Source organism: Lontra canadensis, unplaced genomic scaffold, assembly GCF_010015895.1.
Source record: "Lontra canadensis isolate GAN:19392208 unplaced genomic scaffold, GSC_riverotter_1.0 scaffold11, whole genome shotgun sequence".
Taxonomy (NCBI): Eukaryota; Metazoa; Chordata; class Mammalia; order Carnivora; family Mustelidae; genus Lontra; species Lontra canadensis.
In genome coordinates this window covers 28,357,022-28,375,186 of record NW_022631005.1, presented here as the reverse complement: position 1 = coordinate 28,375,186, position 18,165 = coordinate 28,357,022, and the positions used below count along the sequence as shown (strand labels likewise).

At 37.5% G+C, this 18,165-nt stretch overlaps 1 protein-coding gene across 1 annotated transcript in view; it reads right to left on the bottom strand.

The window, feature by feature from the left end:
* DPP10 (dipeptidyl peptidase like 10) overlaps positions 1-18,165 on the bottom strand; it is a 1,333,785-nt gene that overhangs the window by 980,324 nt on the left and 335,296 nt on the right. The window lies entirely within an intron of this gene.

Genomic DNA, 18,165 nt, shown 5'->3' with positions numbered 1-18,165 from the left:
CAGTTCATATTAGCAATATGCTAATAGCACGAATATTCTTCTTACCCATTTGCTCTGTTATGAGCTGAGTATGGTTAAATACAGTCACTTTTTGATGTTGTTTTAAATTGATATTTTGTTTCATTTTAAATATTGTTGCATCTTTTTATAAATCAGATGATTGCTCATATATAAAAAAGAAAATGATACATGAGGATTATGGAGAATCTGGAAGATGCATGCATGCCTGGACACAAATATGGGTGGCCTTGGACAATCATTCCTTTCTCCCTTTCAGCAGTTAAGCAAGAAGTGGCTGTATAGGTCTGAGATAAATCGATTGAAGAACAAGCAGATATCACAGACTGAGCTCACAAGATTTGGCCCTTTTTTTAAAGGTCATTTTCTCTGTCAGGAGGCTTCCATTATTATATTTACCTAGATGTTCCCTGTTTCCCTTTTTCTATATGTAGAAGATCACAGCGGTGGTGTTTCCTCATCAAGGATGCTTTTCACAGTATGTCAAGTTCTGCTTGTTCCAGAGTATTTCTTGATGGAAAAACAATATGAGTTTCTGTATCATGTGCCCTGAAATTGTTATCAATGAATTTTTTCATGTGCCTGCACCATGTGTCACAAAGAATGGGTATACCTGTTTCTCTTTGCACAAAAATAAAAGAACAAGTGCATAAATAAATATTAAGCCATGAATCCCACAGCCCATGGATAACCACTTAATGACATTTCTAACAGCACTTTGAATTCATTTGGAAACATTAAAGTGTCTGAAGATTCACAGCTAAAAGCAACTTGCCTCTGTGAACTTTTCCAATCATTTATGTAGCAAACTGATAACAGCCATGTATCAAGAAGATTTAGAGAAAAACAGAACCTTTTGCCCTTGAACTGTATGTGTAGAGACATTTCCCTGGGTGAATGGAACTTTCTTGGTATTGATATCCCTCTCTATAGAAAGTTATTTTGTATTTATTCACTTATTTTTTTTATCTTCTTCAACTATTTTTTTGTTGGCTACAAATACATAGCATTTTTTTGAGAATTAAGAGTGGTTAAAAAGGGAAAGAAAGTTGTGAAACACATTCCTTGCCTTCTGAAACTTATATCCTAGTAGGAGAGACAAGACAAGCACATGTAAATTGTTTCATTCACCATTATATTCTTAGTAACTGACAAATGGTACTCAACAGAAAAATCTCCCTGATAGTACTATAATGTTCTTGACTTAAAGAATGTCTTATCTCATATCTATCCTCAACATGTGCAAAACTTTCATTTGTAACAAGTCAAAATAAGAATGTATTCAAGTAATTTAACTAGGAAGTCCATTAATTTAAAATATGCTCATGTTGATAAATTAACCAATCAATTCTGTAAGCATTTCAGACATCTTACTTGAATAGTTTAACAAAATTTCTAATAATGAAAATAATAACACCCTTCAAACACCAAAGCGTTTTTCTTGAGGACTGTGGCATCTAAATAAGTGTATTCATAATTTAATGATGTGTTAAGGTAACAGTAAACACTGAAAATTTAATGGAATTTAAGGATAACAACTGGCTGTTTTAATGTATAAACATACTGTCTTTTAGTATATATCTTAAATCCAAATTGTCTCCTGTACCCTAAGGCATTAAATAATAATGAACTCAAACTTCTGGAATTAGATTGGTACTTAGATTGGTGCTTACATTGACTAACTATAAATCTTTTAGATTTTCCAAGGAATATAGGTTCGCACATAAAAAAGGTTCCATGGGGAAAAAAATGAAGTATGACAATTTGCCACCTGCTTTGTTTCCTCAAAGCAAAAGTTTAAAAATAGTTGATGGAATTAGGTTACAAAAACCTACGTTATCACAACAATATCATCTGCATTTGATCCTGTGAATTAGGCAGGGCAGATTTTTCCTTCTTCCTTTCTTCCTTCTGTCCTTTCTTTTCCTTCCTTTTTCCCTCTCTCCTCCTCTTTCTTTCTTTCCTCCCTTCCTCCCTTTCTTCCTTCCTTAACTTCCTCCCTCCCTCCCTTCTTTCCTTCCATCCTCCCTTCCTTCCTTCTTAACTTCCTAACTTCCTTCCTCTTTCTCATATTACCCTCAGAGAAAACCATTTCGGAATTCTTTTTTTTTTTTTTTAAGATTTTATTTATTTATTTGTTAGAGAGAGAGAGTGCACAAGCAGGCAGAGTCAGAGAGAGAAGCAGGCTCCTTGCCAAGCAAGGAGCCTGATGCGGTACTCGATCCCAAGACCCTGGCATCACAATCCAAGCCAAAGAGAGCAGCTCAACTGACTAAGTCACCCAGGCATCCCAGTTTTGGAATTCTTGACAACCATGATCACTAAAGTGTGAAAAATTAAATTCCATGTGATGAAGTAATAATAACAGAATTCCCAAGTGCTGTCAGAGGATTCTAGTGCAGTTCTGGGCATTCCTAATGCCAGGATATGGTAAGGGGGTGATTTTCACAGGTCAGAACACATTATAAACAGGCCACAGAATCAAATGGGTTGTAAGGTCAGGTTGGGCTTATGATGGAATATAAAGTATAAATTGATATTCGATGGGACCCTGTCAAAAATTAACAGTATGTTTGAAAGGATTCAGTCATGAGTTCAAGTTTTGTAAGATTAAAAAGGCAAAAGGGACCTCTAAAGAAACTGGAAGACCTCTCATGTTCTTGATATAACTTTGAAGAGGAGCTGCTTTGGACCTTAGCTAACTACCTCAGAGGAAGACTGTCATTTTGTTAACACTAAAAGTCCTACTGGAACATCTATATCCATATCTATCTGTATCTAGAAAGAGAGCGAGCCTCAGAAGGGTCTGGTTGCCTTAATGTTTTTCTTGTGAGTACTTAGCTTAATCTTTATGAAACATGGTCTTCACATGCACATTCAGGAGAGGAAACTAAGGGTTTTATCTAGAATTTCATTCCCCAGAGGTATATACTAATTAGAAGACCATCATCAAAGTGTTGTAATTTTTACATGTATAAGAAAGGGGAGAATAGATTATACAATATTTTTCTAGTATCACAGATGATTTTGACACTATTAAATTGTGCATTGTCTTTCATTCAATTAAATTCATGATTTGCTTTATATGTTAGAACCCTGTGGCAGAGACTGCCTTGTCGGCACCCAAATTCCCATTGTATCTTCCACCTGAACATATAGGTAGACTCCATATTCCAGCATCTTTGGGTATTAGGAGCTGCCATGGGCCAAGTTCGGACCAATGGGAATGGCATGAAATTGGCCCATACAGTTTCCAGGCCTGACTCCTGCACCCTCCTGTGCCATCTTCCATGATTTCTCTTTTCTTTCCATCTCCCAGCTTGATTAATACAGTTCCAATGGGACACTCCAAGACTCTAGAGCTTAATGAAGCCATTAGATGGAATTCCCGGAACACTCAATAACTGTGTGGTGCAGAACCAACCTTCTTCCCCATCCAACTTATAGCAACTATAATATGAATAGAAAACAAACCCTTACTGTATTAAGCCATGAAAACCTGGGGTTTATACAGATTTATCTGCTGCAACTATCGTTATATGACTAATTAGATATTTTTGAATATTATTATATAATCAAATCACATTTTACAGAAGTAAACATCCCAACCATGACCAATGTCACTTGCATTTTATTTTTTGTCACCAGCATTTTAATGAGTTAAACATTTTTGCTTATGTAATACACTTTAACATCTTCCATTCTGAAAATCAACTGTGATCTTCTGAACCCAGGGTAAGACTTAGTCTACTGTTATAAACATAGTCCCTCAATATTACTTAAATGTGATGATGATAATGATGATGATGATGATGAAGAAGAAGAAGAAAAGGAAGACAAAGGAGGAGGAGGAGGAGGGGGAGGAAGATGAAGAGAAGAAGAAGATGGAGAAAATTGGTAGGAATGATGATGAGGATGTCGATAATATCTTACTGAATTTATTTCTTATTAATAATATAGCTTATTTGATTATCTCACCCTCAGACACATTCAGGATGAATAATACTATTATTTTCATTTTAAAGGTACTAAATCTGAAACCAGGAAGTGTTAAGTAACTAATAAAAGACAAAAAATCTTCAAATTTATATCCAGATTTTGACCCTAAAGTGCTTTCCCACCATCTTACAGTTTTTTATGCAGTTCCTGTCACCAAATCATGGGTGAGCATGAGTCTATCTAAAGGGCATGGAGCTGTTTGGGTATGTCACATGACAAAAGTCAGTATAAAATACCTTGGTACTACAGATCAAGGCATTTACGTTCAATGGGGTCATTACAATATAGCCAGGACATTACATTGCATTTGAAGAGATGTGAAGTTGTCATTTAACCATTTGTTGCTGTTGGCATTATATTTATTACCGATTGCAGTTTTGAGATGAGGATTTAAATACTACTTTACATTTATTTCTCAAGCTCTGTCATAATGAATTTCAGTGCGGTTTAGCATTTCTGAAGTGGTTGCCTCTTCCCAGCCAGTTGCATCTGGTCAAACTCTTCATTTTACTGTTTGTATTTTTTTTTTAATTTTTTAAAGATTTTATTTATTTAATTGACAGGGGTGGGTGGGGAGAGCACAAGGAGGGGCAGCAGCAGAGGGACGGAGGGAGAGAGAGAAGCAGGCTCTCTGCTGATGAGCATGGGACTGAAGGCAGATGCTTAACTGATTGAGCCACCCAGGTGCCCCTCTTTACTTGCTACTGACGAATGTAACAAGTGGCTTAATATCAGAGACTGAAAAATGGGACAGCTGTCAATTTCCAAAACTTTTTCTAGAAGAAATGTAACTTAGTAGGAAAAATATATCCAAAAGCGATCCTCAAAAAAGAAAAAGAAAAAGAAAAAAAGGATCTAAAAGCTGCTATAGACTGAATATGTTTCTCTGCAAAATTCATGTGTTAAAACCTAGTACCCAACATGATGTTATCTGGAGGTGGGATCTTTGGGAGTGGTTACATTGTGAGGGTGGAGCCCTCATCAGTAGGATTAATGCCCTAATGAAATCATACCCAGAGTGTCCCCTTCCCCCTTCTCTATATGAGGACACAGTCAGAAAATAGACAGTCGTCTACGATCCAGAAAGTGGGCCCTCACCAGACACCAAATCTGCCAGCACTTTGAGCTGGGACTTTCCAGAACTGGGAGCAATAAATATTTGTTGTTTAAGCCACCTAGTCTATGGTATTTTTGTTATACAGCCTGAACAGACTAAGACAGAAATTGTTACCAAGAAGTGGAATGTTGTTGTAACAAATGTCTCAAAGTGTGGCAGCTGCTTTGGAACCGGGTAATGGATAGAGGCTGGAGGCATTTGAGGTGTATTCTAGAAAAAGCCTACATTGTTCTGATTGGACCTTTAAAGGTGATTCTGAAGACAGTTCAGAAGGAAAAGAGAACTGTAAAAGCTTCCAACTTCTTAGAGAATACTTCCATAATAATGAACAAAATAAAGGTAGAAATATGGATGGTTAAGGGCTATTCTGACAAGGTTTCAGACAGAAAGAAAGAGTATGTTTTTGAAAACTGGAGGCAAAGCAATCCTTGTTACAAAGCGGCAAAGACCTTGGCTGAATTGTATTTGTGTCCTAGTGTTTTATAGCAGGTAGAACCTTCAAGGGCTGAAATTAGATATTTAGCTGAAGAAACTGCTAAGCAAAAATTGAAATAGAGTCTTGGCTCCTGATTCCTTATACTAAATACTAGAAGAGAGCAAAGAGTGGGGATTGTTAAGCAAAAAGGAAGCAAACTTAAAGATTTGGAAAATTCTTAGCATAGCCATATTGCAAAAAGTGCGAACAGTCAGGGTGTGGCCAGGAGACCATTAGATAAGGAGATTATTGTTGACAAACCTTCTCAGTAGAGGCCAGGAATTATTCTTCAAGATAATAGAAGAATGACCCTATAGGTAATTCAGAGATCACCAGGGCTGCCACGCACTCTACCTGGAGTACAAAGCCATGGGTGTATGACAGCCTCCACCTAGGCTTTAAAGAACAGCTGCAGTGCTGGAACCTCAGGCCAGAAAGTCACAGGTGCAGGATGCCAGCCCCACAGAACCTCGAGGCCCAGGCAGAATGTGGCTGTGAAGTCTTCCCACCAAGCCCTGGAGACAGGAGGCTATCACCCCAAGGGGCCTAGAATCCAGAGCATCAAGCCAAAGAGGATTATTTTAGAAGTTTAAAGTTAAATTTTGTTCACCTACTTAAGTTTCGGACTTACTTAGGACCCATTACACCTTTCTAATTTTCTATTTTTTTCCCCTTTTGGGATGAAAGAGTCTATCCTGTGCCTGCTCCCCACCCCTCCTGCATTGTATTTTGGAAACACATAACTTGTTTGTTTTCTCAGGTTCACAGCTGGAGAACAATTTTCCTCTGACTGAATTGTACCTTGAGTGTCACCCAATAGATTTAGATGATATTTAGATGCGTCTTTGGATGCAGATTTGACTTTTTATTCTTCTGCGCTGCATATTAAGAAGAATTTTAAGAAATAGATGAGAATATGGTCATCAGAAACAACGAAATTTACCCATTCTCAGACAGCGTATACCCTTTGTTCCTGGAATAAAGAACATCTTAAAGTACAAATAAACTTACATACATATAAATCCTGTATCAATTATTTTTCATCCTACAGTAACAACTGCAGTGCATATGCTATATATTTTATAAAACATTCTCACATATAATATTTTATCTTTGCAAAATTCTGTGTGGTAGGAATTATATATTTTTTTAATTACATGAAAACTGACTCTTTTTTTTTAAGATTTTATTTATTTGACAGAGATCACAAGTAGGCAGAGAGGCAGGCAGAGAGAGAGGAAGGGAAACAGGCTCCCTGCTGAGCAAAGAGCCCAACGTGGGGCTTGATCCCAGGGCCCTGGGATCATGACCTGAGCTGAAGGCAGAGGCTTTAACCCACTGAGCCACCCAGGCACCCCGAAAACTGACTCTTAAATAGTATTTTTATCTACCACTCTATAATTACCACTCTATATCCTCTCTGAAAGTTTAGAGTCCTTTTTCAGAACTCACAGACCACAGAGAGGTTTCTACTCACTTAATTTTCTATTTATTTTGATATTTTGCACTAACATTATTTAACTTAAATCATTAAAACTTGGATGTGTTACTTTAAAACGTGATCTAATATTACTTGCTTTATTTATCCAACAAACATTTTTGAACATCTTTCTATTTGTCATAATGAGCAAGACCTAGGAAATATGGTTATTGGGATCTGGTAAATCGAAGCTCTGGAAACAAACAAATGAAAAAAGGTTCTAACTTTTAGTATTTGCCAATTTCCATAGTGTAACTACTCCCACCATAGATTATTTCAAGCAAATGGCCCACAGAATTCTTATGAACACTCAGTTCTCCTGAGCTCATATGTGCCAACTCCATCACATTGCTGGCATTAATTCAGATTCTGTGCCAACATCCAAGTCGCTTATGGCATGGTAAGGAAGACAGGCATTCAATTTTTAAAAATTATATAATGTTGGGGAACAGCTGATGTATGTACTAAAAACAGAGATGTCAAGGGAAAGAATGATCAATTATTTGGGGGGAATGAAAATCAGGGAAGTTTTCTTTAACCAGGTACTTGATACTCTGCAACCTTAAGGATAAGTATGGGTCCTTCCCTTCTGTGAGCATCAAAGGTCATTCAAGCAGAAGGAATGATGTGTCCAGAGGCATGGATGTAGGACCTACCAGTGCACGGTTGTCTACCCATGGTGCAACAGGAAAAGCTTCCAGAAAAGGAGTAGCCAGGTGTCAGATCATGGAGGACGTTTTGTGCCCTAAATGTTGTCTAGTTGTTCACTCAGTTAGATGAACTCCATGATAACTAAGATGTGTGTTCACTTAATTTTTTCTCTGGGACTTTGTCTCTTTATATGTATAGCTATATCTAAAATCAGCATGTTTTCCCCTCATGCCTTCAAAACCCATCTCATTTGCCAGCTCTTCTGGGAAAAAACTCCTAATCCTTCCGTCACTCCCATTTTCTCCTGCTTTGTGCATCCTATCACAGTGTACTTTCTCTCCTTCAAGGTAGTTCCCATGTGCCTCTGTATATGTATTACCAAGAATGTAAATTTACATCTATTTAATTAGATGTCTCTCTCTTTCACCCGAAATGGTAGTTCCTTGAGATATAGAACAGCCTCTTATTTTTATTGCTAAAGCCTAGATTATTTTTATTGCTAAAGCCTAGAACAGTATATGATCTATTGGAGGTACCCAATATTTATGAATTGTATTGATCGAATGATAGGTGTTTCTATTGTCATTCAAATGGTTAAACAAAGACTGTCATGATTTTAATTGTTGGGAATGTGAATATTCTCTGTCTTCTGGCTTCCCCTTTCTAATTACTGACTGATGCCATATACTCGGAGGGAATGAGTTCTAAGACTTCAAGCTAACATTTCTTAGAGAATAAAAATTTACGAGGTTCCTCTAGCCTGCTAGGACATTCCTGCAGGCTGAAATCCACTCAGTTTAAGCTCAGCTCAAGCAAGATTATAGGGAAGCTGATAAGAATAAGGGAGAATTTCCATAATGCCCAGAAGTGGGATAGAAATGCTGATCCTTGAATTTCTGTGCAAGGCTTTAGGACATCTCTAAACTTGTCACCAATATGAGTCTACCCCCTACCAGTTATAGAAATCAGAAACTCCCACTTAAAATCAGTGAATTTCAGGGCTGGAAAAGACTTTTAGATACCTGCATCAGCCTGTCTCAACTTGAGCAATATAACTGTTTTGAATTCTAGTGGTAGATTTTCCTGGGATGTGACAATTACTACTTATCTTTCCTTGGACATTTCATTACATATATAAAATTGGGATAGTAATAGTAAGTAAATTAAAGAGTTACTATGAGGACTAAACAAGAAGATGCATACATAGTTTCTGCCCTCTAGTTGTATCTCTATCTAAGCTCTTATCATATCATTGTCTCTCCTAGAGGCAAGGGTGAGGATCAGGACACAGACTGCTTGAGTTCAAATTCCGTGTCTCCTATTTACTAGTTGTGTCATCTTAGTAAGTCACTTGATCTCTCTGGGATTCAGATTTCTCATCCCTAAAAAGGAAAAATAGTAATAACTACTACAAATGATTGCTGAAAGGATTAAATGGTACAAAGAGTTCAAGACCAGTTCTGGCCCATAATTAATAGGAAATGAAGTTGAGATATAGGTTAGCATTAGATCAAAGAAGTAATTGAATTTCATGCTTTGGGAAAAGAAGTTAACTCTTATAGGACTCCCACTATATTTTTAAAAAATATTTTATTTATTTATTTATTTATTTATTTGACTGAGAGAGAGAGAGCATGAGAGCAGAGAAGGTCAGAGGGAGAAGCAGACTCCCCACAGAGCTGGGTACCTGATGTGGGACTTGATCCCGGGACTCTGGGATCATGACCTGAGCCAAAGGCAATGTCTTAACTAACTGAGCCACCCAGGTGCCCCAGACTCCCACTATATTTTAAACAATCCCTTGCAAAGCTCTGGACCACTGATGTTACTTAGTCACTACTGTTCATTCATTACCAGCCCATCAATGAACATCCCAATGCCTATATAGAACATATACCATCATCTGCAATCATGATAAATATAGCCATTTCTGCTTCACAATTAACTTATGAACTTCAATATTTTGTAAAAAATTCTTCAATTTTCCAGTAAAAATTTTAAGCTAGTGTTAGGGTATATATTTGTTTTTATTAAAATAAAATTAATTGACTCTAACAGAGTCACCCCAGACCTCCTATCTTTTTCTGTTTCTTTCTCTAGCAACCAAATGTCCTTTAAGATTACTGTTTTTTTTTTCCTTCTTAGAAATTCAAGTATGTTGCACTTTAACAAAATAGTAATAAAGACACAGCCTCAAGGCACCTTACTGTTATGCATAGGTTGGTTATGGAATACAGTACATGAAGAGCATTTGCTTGCCCAGAAACTGTTTGGGCTCACATAAAAGTGCCAACTTCACCATACATGTCTTTTGATCATTTTACTTTATGAGGTTCTTGAGGACAGAAATTATATATAATCATCCCTGGGTCCCTAGATCCCAGCACAGATTAAGACCCACAGTAGGTATTTTGAATGAATAAATATAAATAAATATAAATACCTTATCCATTGGGTTGCTGATGTTTGCTTATGTGAGTGTGTGTGTTGCATGCATGCACACACATTGACAGGTGACTATTTATTTATTTATAGTTCAATTAGAACATACGGTAAAAGAAGCCAGACATGGGAACCTGGGTGACTCAGTTGGTTAAGCCACTACTTTCAGCTCGAGTCATGATCAAGTCCTGCATCCAGCTCCCTGATCAGTGGGGAGTCTGCTTCTCCCTCTGACCCTCTCCCCTCTCATGTTCTGTCTTTCTCAAATAAATAAATAAAATCTTTCTAAAAAACCAGACAAAAAGTCTACATACTATGTAATTTCTTTTCTGTGGCATCATTGAAAAGGCAAAACTTTAAGCAGAAATCAGATAGATGGTTGCCAGTGATTGAAAGTACAGATAGGAGGTCAGTTAGAAAGGAGCACATGGAAAATTTTAGGGTGATATATACTTATCATCTATTTCAATTGTTGTAGCAGTTATATAGCTGTACATATGTGTCAAACCTCATTATAGACTTTGACTTTATGTAAGTTATAACTCAACAAACCCGAGATTTTTTTTTTTTTACATGAACATATGTAATGAGTTTCACACGTAATGCAGGATCAATAAACATTAGTTCTCTCCACACCCTTTCCCCAAAGGAGCTAAGCATAACAAGTCTTAAATTAATGTCCTTTATCTTGCAAGGTATAATTGGGAACCAAAGCAAGCATTTTCATTCTTAGCACATTTCTAAGGCCTTTGCATTTCTATAAAGAAGCAAAGCAGAAGCGTGATCTGATTCTAGGAATCTGAACTTACTAAAGTCCCTTGAAAATCACTACAAAAACCCAGATCTAAAGGCAATCTGAAACCATGCATGACCAACTCATGGAGTATCCGTATAGATATAATCTCTATGCCTAAAGTTTAGCCTTTTCAATGATGAAAAGAAATTACATAGTGTATATGTAGTCTACATACATAGTATGTAGACTTTTTGTCTGGCTTTTTAGAAAGATTTTATTTATTTATTTGAGAAAGAGAGAACATGAGAGGGGAGAAGGTCAGAGGGAGAAGCAGACTTCCCACTGAGCAGGAAGCTGGATGCAGGACTTGATCATGACTCGAGCTGAAAGTAGTGGCTTAACCAACTGAGTCACCTAGGTTCCCATGTCTGGCTTCTTTTACCATATGTTCTAATTCAACTATTACTAAAACCTTTTGATATATGTGTTGTTATTTCCATTTTATAGAAAGGAAAATGCAGGCTTTGAGAGCTTAAGTGACTCTCTAAGCTAGGTTTTGATCTCACATCTAAAGAAGGTGATACTTTTAGGATAATGTTAATCAAAGTCCATTAGTTAGATATCTGCTCACATCCAGATAATCCTGACATATTGGGGCATTAATGGGAAGACCATTGGGTCAGAATCACCTAGTTCTTCATCTTAACATCTAGCTCAACAGATGCTCAACAGAACTCTTAAGGAAAGTTAGTAATTGGCCACCATGAGATGGTCCTAATGCTCTGGTCCACAATGCTTATAATAATAAAGTTGAGTCAGTACAAGGTTTGGTTCAGCTGAAAATAAGGTATGAAAACTTAAGAAATGCACATTGAGTTAGGGAAAATGAACCCACAAGGTAGAATATACATAGAAAAACATTCCATACTGTGAAAGAGGATGGCATAATCGTTTATCAGCCAAGGTATATGTATCCTGCCATTCTGATAAAGCCTAAGTGAAACATATGTTTTATTTTTTATTTTAAGGAAAATAGAAAAAAAATGAGACAAAGATTTGGGGCAACATGTTATAAAAATAACTTTATGTTCCTCTGCTCCAAAAGATGATTTCATATCCCAGCAAAAAATATTAAGGTGATCCTGATATGATGTGAGAGTTGGGGAGGAAAGAATTCTACTAGGAGAGATCATTTAGACTCTAGGATGAAGAGTTTTCTTTAATAGCGAATTTTCCTTGATACCTATTCTTGACCCTACTATACTGGCCTGAGGATGAAGGATGTTATAAGAAGTAATCTGCTTCCTTGGAAAAAAACACAAGTGTTTATAAATGTGCTTGATATATGCTCAGACCATGGGATTTACATATTTTTTTAAAGTTAGAAATGTTGAATATTTTATTAGCCTTAAATCAGATTAAGTATGACTATGGAAAAATATGAAATTCTTGGAAGTGTTCTATGGATAAAAATCTCGGGGTGCCTGGGTGGCTCAGTCATTAAGTGTCTGCTCAGGTCATGATCCCAGGGTCCTGGGATGGAGCCCCGCGTTGGGAATCCCTGCTCAGCAGGAAGCCTGCTTCTCCCTCTCCCACTCCCCCTCACGTTCCCTCTTTCACTGTGTCTCTCTCTGTCAAATAAAAATATAAAATCTTTAAAACAAACAAACAAACAAACCAACCTCAATCTCCCCTTTCTAGTTCAACTTAGGATGTCAAGTGACATTAAACAAGTGACTTTCCCCACGTGCTAGGTTCCAGTCTCCTTTCCTTTATTGACATATGGATGCTATCACTAAAGATAAAAGGATATCCTCTCAGAAATAATTACTCCTTTTCCGTAACGAAGATATTATCTTCACAAAATCTATCACATTCTTTGAGGAAGCAGCCACACACTGACTTCTGTCTTTCTCCAGTCATTGATTCTCATGAGGATGGGCTCTCTCTGGGAACAATGGCTGCTGAATCCCGAAGGAGATGATTAGCCAGACAGGCAAAACAATGAGTGGTATTCAGGTGGTGTGACTGTGAGGGAGCTGTCCAGGTGAGGAAGGACTGACTTCTGAGCGGGGACTGAGGCCTGCCTGAGCACTACTAGCATGTGTTGGCCACACTGCACTCCGCCGCACTTGGACTGATGTCCTGTGCAACCAAAAACTTCCCTGAAATAAATTCAGGATGTAACAAGTTATCAGCCTCCTCTTGGTTAATATATAAGAGGTGTGGAGCTGGTACTCTGACAGAAAGTTCAAGAATTCAATTTTCCTCAGCTATTGCTGTCCACAGAAAATTTTCTCAATGTATTCTAAATGAATTAGCTCTAAAGACTGGCACTTACCAGCCACAATCACAGCATAGTGGATAAGTGTTAGGACTACTACATAAATTAAACATAACATTAATATCCAGAGTTCTTTAGGATATCTGACACTAAAACAGCTTCTCTTATGGCAGTCATTTTCTTTTTTTCATTTGATTTTGTAACTATTTCTTGCTAAAGGCTATCAAGAAGACAATGCTGAGACAGAACTTTTTTTCAGAATTTTTGAATATGTGAGTAGTTCCTGGAAAGCCTGATTATTCTTTGTGGAGAAATGACCTGCAGATGAAAGAAAAACAGCAAAATGGCTGCAAGCAGGACCCAGGTTAAAAAAGAAACTCAGGCTGAGGAATGGCACTGTTGTTCAAGGCCAAAGTCATACTTTATATAGAAGATTTTTCTATCTTTTATAGCCCATGTGCTCTGTCCCTCTCCTAATTACATAAACTTGCAAATATTGTGTTTCCCTTTAATATTTAACTCCTTTAAGTATGTTTGCTAAAGCAAGGTGGAAAGCATATTTTTGGTTGAAAAATATGCTACTATTTTTCTTTTGCAAAGTTGGATCAATCCGTACTCTTACCACTGCTACGGGAATATGGCTTCTCATGTCTCTCTCACTTTCCATGCTGTTGAATCATTACTACTAACATGTATGTAACTTCCTATGTTAATATAAAATTAATGTCATCCCTAAAAGCAAATAAAAATAATAATAAAATAGTATGGTTGGGATTTTTTTTACTTCTGTAATATAAATTCCCCCCTTTTCTCCATGACAGCCCCCCATGGCCACCTATCTTACTTAACCACTGCACCAAAGTATGAACCACACCCTGTCCCTCTCCTCCCCCTCAGTCACTGCTCCTCCAGGGAAGGAGGAATGATTCTCCTCTGATTTGCTGGCATTGAAGGAAGGAATGTGCAGTGAGTGTTCTGATTTTTTTTCTCTTTGTCTTTGAGAACCAGGCTGCTAACAAAGATAGGCTACTGTGCTCTGGACATGGCAGAGGGGTTTGCTCATGTTGGAAACAACTATAGTTTTCCATCTTTGACTACAATGAGATGAGGTGGTTGTTTTGGTCTAATTCAGGGGCAGACTGAGCTAACTCCTCTGGCCCAAGATCTAAAGCCTTATTTTCCAATAAGCTCATTACAACAGCCGTGACATTTTAATCTCCATTTGTCTCTCTTTTCCAGTCTTTTAACTCAATAGAAAGTTGGAAGATCAAGAGAGTGTGTAAGTTTCTTTAACACTCTGTGTGTGAGCGTGCATGTATGCATATGTACATGTTTACATATGAGGAACCATGTTCTTACATGGATATTTATAATTCTATTTGCAATTATCATGGTTCATACTTTAGTAATAAGAACATGTTTGGGGTGCCTGGGTATCTCAGTGGGTTAAGCCTCTGCCTTCGGCCCAGGTCATGGTCTCAGGGTCCTGGGATCGAGTTCCGCATGGGCTCTCTGCTCAGCAGGGAGCCTGCTTCCCCCACGGTCTCTGCCTGCCTCTCTTCCTACTTGTGATCTCTGTCTGTCAAATAAACAAATAAAATCTTAAAAAAAAAAAAAGAACATGTTTGAGCTACTGAAAATTATTAGTGACATAAAATTTCACCTATGTTCTGTTCCTAGGATCCTAACAGTGATCTACTTTTCTCTGACTGCAAAAGCATCAAAAACAGTTTAGCAATTCTGTCTACCTTGTTTCCTCATGCATGCTACCTTATTTTCATCTTGAGCCAATATTGGTTTTCCTGCTTAAACTATGGGGCTTCTTCAATATCGTTCCATCATAAGCAAGCTAGGGAATCTCTCTGGGAGAGGAAGAGAAAGAGAGAAAGAGAGCACACCACATTGAGAGAGTGTTAGCAAACTTCCTGGTGTAAATAGTACTATCAGAGCTGGTTTCAAATTGCCAACAGTTTAAAAATCAGCTCATGGAATTCCTAAGTATGTAACAAGCAGCACCTCACTCCAAAATAACTAATGGGAACCCAACCTTTCGGATTCCAACTCCTGTGTTTTATTCTGCCACACTTTCATCCCTCTTCATAGGGTCCTCTCTTTACTTTAGTTTACTCTAAGCCTTCAGGCTAGATTTCTTAATTCTGTCATCTAGATTTCTCCCTCACAATCCATTCTCTAAGTGGCAAGTAGAGAGTTCTAACATGTGACTCTGATTTGGTCTTACCCTTGATGTATTCAAGTATGTCAGAGGTTTCCTGTTGGCCTTGTGAAAAAATGTAAACTCTCTGTAACATTGATCTGATTCAAATACAGAAAAGTTTGTTCAAATATCAAAATATATCATGATCTTGCCTCTTTTGGAATCCTCCATTATCCTTTACCCTTTAGTTAGAGCTTCTGTTCCTTCCAGATGTTCCTGTGGTAGGTGGAATAGCAGCTCCTAAGGATATCTACATACTGGTCCCCCAAAAGATGAATATGTTACCTTACGTTGCAAAAGAGGCTTTGCATATGTGAGGTGAGGAACCTTGAGGCAGGGAGAGTATCCTGTATTACTGAGGTGGGTCTAGTCTAATAATATGAACTGTTACAATTAGATAAGATTTCTTGGTGCTGTCAGAGAAATGTGATTTGAAAGGACTCAACCCTCTCTGCCTTTGTTATTGGAGGAAAAGGCCAAGAGGCCATTAGTGCAGCAACCTCTGGAAGGCAGAAGTGGCTCTCACCTTATAGCCAACAGGATAATGGGACATGGGTCCTACAGCTGCAAGGAACTGAATTCTGTCAATAATACTTATATAAGTGGGACATGAATTCTCCCCCTTGAGCCTTCAGAAAAGAACATGGCCCTGCTGATAGCTTGATTTTAGCCCAGTGACTTCTGGACTTCTGACCTCTGAAACTACAAGAGAATATATTTGTGTTGGTTCAGCTGCCAAGTTTGTGATTTGGTATGGCAGTAAGAGAAGATTAATGCAGGCCCCTTCATCAGATGCCAAGAATCAGCTCTAGACAGTTCATATAATGCCCATCCTATTCAAATTCAACCCATTCTGCAGGCTCCAGTCCCCAAGCCATCTTTTCTCTTTACCCCAAAGTGATGTTACTACTTTCTCAGGTTGTTATCTCGTCACTCATGGAGGCAATGCATTTATACCATTTATTAAAAATGCTTTTCCAAGACAACTTATAAGACTAAAGAAGTATTATACTATTAATTCATATTTTTTAAAAATTTTGTGCTTTTTCAGTGTTTTGTATTCCCTGTTTCATCCTTATTAGATGAATCATTTCCTCTCTTTATTTCTATTCTTTCAGTAGGTGTTATGAATTTCTGAATTTCTATTTCCCCTCCATAAATCATATGTTGAACCCCTAACCCCCAATGTGATGGTATTTGGAGATAAGGGCTTTGGGGAGGCAGTTAGGATTAGATGAGGTCATGAGGTGAGGTCATAGACGGTGTCACTTGTCTGGGCCACCAGTTAGACCTATGTTAGACCTATTCATCCATCATCCAAGTCTTTCAACATTACTTTCATATTCTTTATTTTCTTCTTTTTGTTTACTTTCTTCAAGTCTTTTAGTTTTTCAGCATATGATTTTAGTTGTTTTTAACTCACCCGTGGAGATCTTTTTTTTTTTTTTTTTTAATTTAATCCCTCATGATGGAATCGGTGCCCTTATAAAAAGAGACATTGGAGAGCTAGTTCTTTCTCTCTCCACCATGTGAGGACAGAGGAATAAGGCAGCTATCTGTAAGCCAGAAAGAGACCCCTTGTCAGAAAGTGACCATGCTGACATGCTGATCATGGACTGGTAGACTCCAGAACTGTGAGGCAATAAATGTCTGTTGTTTAAGGAAGGTAGCTTGTGGTATTTTCTTATGGTACCAGGCAGATCAAGACAGTGCATAATCCTGAGGGTTTATCATACTGGAGTTATTAGGGTGTGAAGTCAATCAATATGTTAACTGTTCTGATGTCAGGTGATCTAAGTACCTTATAACACTTTAACACTGATCGATGAGTGTTATAAGCCTTTTGTCTCATAATACATGTTATATTTACTTATGTACTTACTGATTTCACTACCACTTTTATTTAACTCTGGAGCCTTTACTGAATCATTTTTTTCCTTCCATAATGTATCTCTTAGAACACCTGCTGAACAGTTCCACTGTCTGCATGCACTAGAACCCATTCTACCACTCACTTACTGAATGACATTTGGGTTGTTTCCAGTGAAACAGCAATGGGCATTTGTATGCAGGTATTTGTGTGAACATAAGTTTTCATTTCTCTGGGATAAATGCCCAAGAATGTGATTTCTGGGTCAAATGACAATTGTAAATTTAATTTCATAAGATGATGAACAATTTTCCAGAGTGGCTGTATCATTTTAAACTCCACCAGAAGTGTATGAGAGATACAGTTTCTTTGCATCCTTGCAAGCAGTTTGTATTTCACTATTTTTTTTTTTAATTTCTGCTGTTCTAATTGTGTAGCGACCAAGAGTTTTTCATTTCAGCGATGATGATTTCCAAGGGTTCTATTTGAATCTTTTCCATATCTGTTTAATTATTTACAGTAATTTCTCATTCCATGCCTATTTTTGTTTGTCAGCCGTTATTTCTTTAGCCATTTCATATGTATTACTTTATATTCTATATTTAATAATCTTAGTTTAAACCCTTAGAAATCTAGATATGTTTGTTATTTCTGCAGATGCTCAATTGTGCTGGTTTATAGCTTATATGTTTATTACTTTGATTTTTGTTATAGACTCACATTTGGTTGGATTTAATGTGTAGGATTCCTGAGAGCCAAAAAAATGAAGATTTCCTCTACATAAGATTTGGACTGCTCATGCTGGCAGCCGGAGTTTGCTGCTGACTTGGGATCCCTTTAGCCTTCCTTCAGGATCTGAACCAAATGTAGAAGTTTCA